The sequence below is a fragment of the Eubalaena glacialis genome, chromosome X (assembly GCF_028564815.1).
Source record: "Eubalaena glacialis isolate mEubGla1 chromosome X, mEubGla1.1.hap2.+ XY, whole genome shotgun sequence".
Classification (NCBI taxonomy): Eukaryota; Metazoa; Chordata; class Mammalia; order Artiodactyla; family Balaenidae; genus Eubalaena; species Eubalaena glacialis.
The window spans coordinates 86,925,578-86,931,577 of record NC_083736.1 but is presented as its reverse complement, the minus strand read 5'-3'; positions in this window follow the sequence as shown (position 1 = coordinate 86,931,577).

The window sequence follows — 6,000 nt, the reverse complement described above, 5'->3', positions numbered from 1 at the left end:
TATGGCCTTTATTATGTTAAAGTAGGTTCCCTCTACGCCCACTTTCTGGAGAGTTTTTATCATAAATCGGTGTTGAATTTTGTCAAAAGCTTTTTCTGCATCTATTGAGATGATCCTATTGTTTTTATCCTTCAATTTGTTAATATGGTGTATCACATTGATTGATTTGCATATACTGAAGAATCCTTGCATCTCTCGGATAAATCCCACCTGATCATGGTGTATGATACTTTTAATGTGTTGTTGGATTCTGTTTGCCAGTATTTTGTTGAGGATTTTTGCATCTATATTCATCAGTGATGTTGGTCTGTAATTTTCTTTTATTGTAGCATCTTTGTCTGGTTTTGGTACCAGGGTGATGGTGGCCTCATAGAATGAGTTTGGAAGTGTTCCTTCCTCTGCAATTTCTGGGAAGAGTTTGAGAAGGATGGGTGTTAGCTCTTCTCTAAATGTTTGATAGGATTCACCTGTGAAGCCATCTGGTCCTGGACTTTTGTTTGTTGGAAGATTTTTAATCACAGTTTCAATTTCATTACTTGTGATTGGTCTGTTCATATTTTCTATTTCTTCCTGGTTCAGTCTCGGCAGCTTGTGCATTTCTAAGAATTTGTCCATTTCTTCCAGGTTGTCCATTTTATTGGCATAGAGGTGCTTGTAGTAATCTCTCATGATCCATTGTATTTCTGTGGTGTCTGTTTTAACTTTTCCTTTTTCATTTCTAAGTTTATTGATTTGAGTCCTCTCCCTCTTTTTCTTGATGAGTCTGGCTAATGGTTTATCAATTTAGTTTATCTTCTCAAAGAACCAGCTTTTAGTTTTATTGATCTTTGCTATTGTTTTCTTTGTTTCTATTTCATTTATTTCTGCTCTGACCTTTATGATTTCTTTCCTTCTGCTAACTTTGGGTTTTGTTTGTTCTTCTTTCTCTAGTTCCTTTAGGTGTAACGTTAGACTGTTTATTTGAGATTTTTCTTGTTTCTTGAGGTAGGCTTGTATAGCTATAAACTTCCCTCTTAGAACTGCTTTTGCTGCATCCCATAGGTTTTGGATCGTCGTGTTTTCATTGTCATTTGTCTCTAGGTATTTTTTGATTTCCTCTTTGATTTCTTCAGTGATCTCTTGGTTACTTAGTAACGTATTGTTTAGCCTCCCTGTGTCTGTGTTTTTTAAGTTTTTTTCCATGTAATTGATTTCTAATCTCATAGCATTGTTGTCAGAAAAGACGCTTGATATGATTTCAATTTTCTTAAATTTACTGAGGTTTGATTTGTGATCTAAAATGTGATCTATCCTGGAGAATGTTCCATTCACACTTGAGAAGAAAGTGTAATCTGCTGTTTTTGGATGGAATGTCCTATAAATATCAATTAAATCTATCTGGTCTATTGTGTCATTTAAAGCTTGTGTTTCCTTTCTAATTTTCTGTTTGGATGATTTGTCCTTTGGTGTAAGTGAGGTGTTAAAGTCCCCCACTCTTACTGTGTTACTGTTGATTTCCTCTTTTAGAGCTGTTAGCAGTTGCCTTATGTATTGAGGTGCTCCTATGTTGGGTGCATATATATTTACAATTGTTATATCTTCTTCTTGGATTGATCCCTTGATCATTATGTAGTGTCCTTCCTTGTCTCTTGTAACATTCTTTATTTTAAAGTCTATTTTATCTGATATGAATATTGCTACCCCAGCTTTCTTTTGATTTCCATTTGCATGGAATATCTTTTTCCATCCCCTCACTTTCAGTCTGTATGTGTCCCTAGGTCTGAAGTGGGTCTCTTGTAGACAGCATATAGATGGGTCTTGTTTTTGTATCCATTCAGCAAGCCTGTGTCTTTTGGTTGGAGCATTTAATCCATTCACGTTTAAGGTAATTATCGATATGTATGTTCCTATGACCATTTTCTTAATTGTTTTGGGTTTGTTTTTGTAGGTCCTTTTCTTCTCTTGTGTTTCCCACTTAGAGAAGTTCCTTTAGCATCTGTTGTACAGCTGGTTTGGTGGTGCTGAATTCTCTTAGCTTTTGCTTGTCTGTAAAGCTTTTGATTTCTCCATCGAATCTGAATGAGATCCTTGCTGGGTAGAGTAGTCTTGGTTGTAGGCTCTTCCCTTTCATCACTTTAAGTATTTCATGCCACTCCCTTCTGGCTTGTAGAGTTTCTGCTGAGAAATCAGCTGTTAACCTTATGGGAGTTCCCTTGTATGTTATTTGTCGTTTTTCCCTTGCTGCTTTCAATAATTTTTCTTTGTCTTTAATTTTTACCAGTTTGATTACTATGTGTCTCAGCGTGTTTCTCCTTGGGTTTATCCTGTATGGGACTCTCTGTGCTTCCTGGACGTGGGTGGCTATTTCCTTTCCCACGTTAGGGAAGTTTTCGACTATAATCTCTTCAACTATTTTCTCGGGTCCTTTCTCTCTCTCTTCTCCTTCTGGGACCCCTATAATGCAAATGTTGTTACTTTTAATGTTATCCCAGGGGTCTGTTAGGCTGTCTTCATTTCTTTTCATTCTTTTTTCTTTATTCTGTTCCGTAGCAGTGAATTCCACCATTTTGTCTTCCAGGTCACTTATCCGTTCTTATGCCTCAGTTATTCTGCTATTGATTCCTTCTAGTGTATTTTTCATTTCAGTTATTGTATTGTTCATCTCTGTTTGTTTGTTCTTTAATTTTTCTAGGTCTTTGTTAAACATTTCTTGCATCTTCTCAATCTTTGCCTCCATTCTTTTTCCGAGGTCCTGGATCATCTTCACTATCATTATTCTGAATTCTTTTTCTGGAAGATCGCCTATCATCTCCATTTCATTTAGTTGTTTTTCTGGGGTTTTATCTTGTTCCTTCATCTGGTACATAGCCCTCTGCCTTTTCATCTTGTCTATCTTTCTGTGAATGTGGTTTTTGTTCCATAGCCTGCAGGATTGTGGTTCTTCTTGCTTCTGCTGTCTTCCCTCTGGTGGATGAGGCTATCTAAGAGGTTTGTGTAAGTTTCCTGATGGGAGGGACTGGTGTCGGGTAGAGCTGGCTATTTCTCTGGTGGGCAGAGCTCAGTAAAACTTTAATCTGCTTGTCTGCTGTTGGGTGGGGCTGGGTTCCCTCCCTGTTGGTTGTTTGGCCTGAGGCGACCCAACACTGGAGCCTACTCGGGCTCTTTGGTGGGGCTAATGGCAGACTCTGGGAGGGCTCACGCCAAGGAGTACGTCCTAGAACTTCTGCTGCCAGTGTCCTTGTCCCTTGGTGGTCCACAGCTGCCCCCCGCCTCTGCAGGAGGACCTCCAACACTAGCAGGTAGGTCTGGTTCAGTCTCCTATGGGGTCACTTCTCCTTCCCCTGGGTCCTGATGCGCACACTACTTTGTGTTTGCCCTCCAAGAGTGGAGTCTCTGTTTCCCGCAGTCCTGCCAAAGTCCTGCAATCAAATCCTGCTAGCCTTCAAAGTCTGATTTTCTAGAAATTCCTCCTCCTGTTGCCAGACCCCCAGGTTGGGAAGCCTGACGTGTGGCTCAGAACCTTCACTCCAGTGGGTGGACTTCTGTGGTATAAGTGTTCTCCAGTTTGTGAGTCACCCACCCAGCAGTTATGGGATTTGATTTTATTGTGATAGCGCCCCTCCTACCATCTCATTGTGGCTTCTCCTTTGTCTTTGCATGTGGGGTATCTTTTTTGGTGAGTTCCAGTGTCTTCCTGTCAGTGATTGTTCAGCAGTTAGTTGTGATTCCGGTGTTCTCGAAAGAGGGAGTGAGAGCATGTCCTTCTACTCCGCCGTCTTGAACCAATCTCCCCTCCTGCATACATTTCTGAAACTGTTTGAAAAGTCTAAGAGTATAGTCTAAAGAAAAGAGCAAAGGCCCCCAGAAGAACTAGCTTTGCCCCTTTAGCACTTTGCCCTAGTCAAGAAGCCATGAACAAAACAGTATTGTTTATAGTGTCAGTGTCAATGTTTTAAGAAACGCTCTGTAGAAAACCATTATATACATGAGTACCAAATTCAACTAAGCAGTTCCCAAGGAGGTACTTATTTTGTCAGTTCATTTGATAAGTTTTAGATACTCACTAGCAACTTTCTTGAGTCTTCCTTGACAACAGATTTTGCCCTACTATGTGTGTTTAGATGTGGTAAGTCATGGCTATATAGGATGTAATTAAAATGTTCTAGGAACACTGAAAATTCCAGTTCCTCTATTCAAGGGGTCACCTTACATGAACCAATGCTAACTGAATACTAGTTTCTTTCCATCTGTGTGACATGACTTCTATGAAAATACACCCCCCATTGTCCCAACTTCTATTTCACAAATGAATTTTGTATAAATCCCTGACAAGATCCCTCAAGTCACAAAGCTTGTTTGTGTTTTTTAGCACTGAACATCTAAAATCAATTTCATTCACATTTGACCAGGGTGCAAATGTAATATCATTCATACATTAGACTTTCAAGGGGAGACAGAACCGTACCTTCCATTTATTCTTTGTAATTTTATCTACATTTTGTGGTAAAAAGTGATATATTTTATATAAGAGAATCACGAGATGCTTCTTGAGGCAATGCACCGTGAATCCAAACTGATTTGTAGACTAAAATCTGTCAACTTTTCCCTGGATCTAGTTGTGCCAGGATATACTTGTCACCTCTTCCAGCAACTTATAAAAGATAAGGCCCTAAGCATAGGAAGCAAACCAGGGGAACTCTTTATTATTTTGCCAGGGAACACAGTTCAAAGCACATCTATTTATGCATGGCTTTAAACAGCCTTACTTGGTTTCTCATGTATCAACACTTCAATGACTACCTTCTGTACCCTGCCACCCTGACATGAATTTTTTAAAGTGTATTTCTAAAAACAGAACAGAGAATTTGATGTAATGTGTATATACGAATATACTGGCTATGAAATAACTGAAAGCATCACAGCTATTTATTGAAGCTAGGTACACTTACATGAGTCACCTCTCTTCTCACAAATGACTACGTATGAAAATTTCCTAAAAATTCAAAGGCCAGATCATATAGACTTATTTGTTATAATAACTAACATATAGATGCTTATTGGAAACAATAATAAGGTACACTGAGAAGCATCAGAAAGTGTGAAAATTTGTATTAATATTACTTTAGTATGCTGGAATCAAAGGGGACTACCTTTCCATGACTTGCCTGTTTTGAAAAACCATATGGAAGAGATAACTCAGTATTCATCCGCAGGGGGAGAAAAATTAGTTTTAAATTCCAGGAAGGGCACTGAGGAAGAGTTGGCTTAATGAAGGCAGATAAAGTATCTTAGGTAAATTCACTAGGCAGACTGTTTAGCTTCACCCACCAATGCAGCAATCATCATTAGAATTCATTATCATTATAGACGTGAAGGACCACTTCCCCTTTTTATTTGCTGAGTGCTCTCAGACAAATCATATAACCTCTCTTTGTCTCAGTTTTCAATCCCATCCCCTGCCCTCAGGTTCAAATGAAATATTCTTTGGCCATAGTCTGAAAACTGTTTAAGTCTATATAAATGTAAAGACTTGATATTCCTATGATTATTTTCATCAATCATGTAATAATGATTACAATTATTCAGTATTCACCATGAATAGGTACTGTTCCAAGTGGTTTACATGGATAATCTCATTTAATTCTCACTACTTCATGAAGTAGGTATTATTATTTTCCCCATTTGACAGATGAGCAAACAGTCTCAGGACGCTTAAGTAATTTTTCCAAGGTCTCGTAGTAGTAGAGCCAAGATTGGACCCCTAGCAGCCTGATTTAAAGCCTGCATTATTAAAGAACATTATAGCATGAAAAGTGGCTGCAAATTCTAGCAGAGGACTCTAATGAAAATATGATGGTTATTTGTAGCTCTACATCTATCCCTTAAGTTCAGAAGGTCACAGGACAAACGCTCCCCTGAAAGGGCAGAAAAGTGTCTAATGTTAACAAAATTTAAATTGGTTGATAATATCAGCTTCTACAAGTTGGGACAACCTGAAGCAGGTGTTCTATTAATTTATCA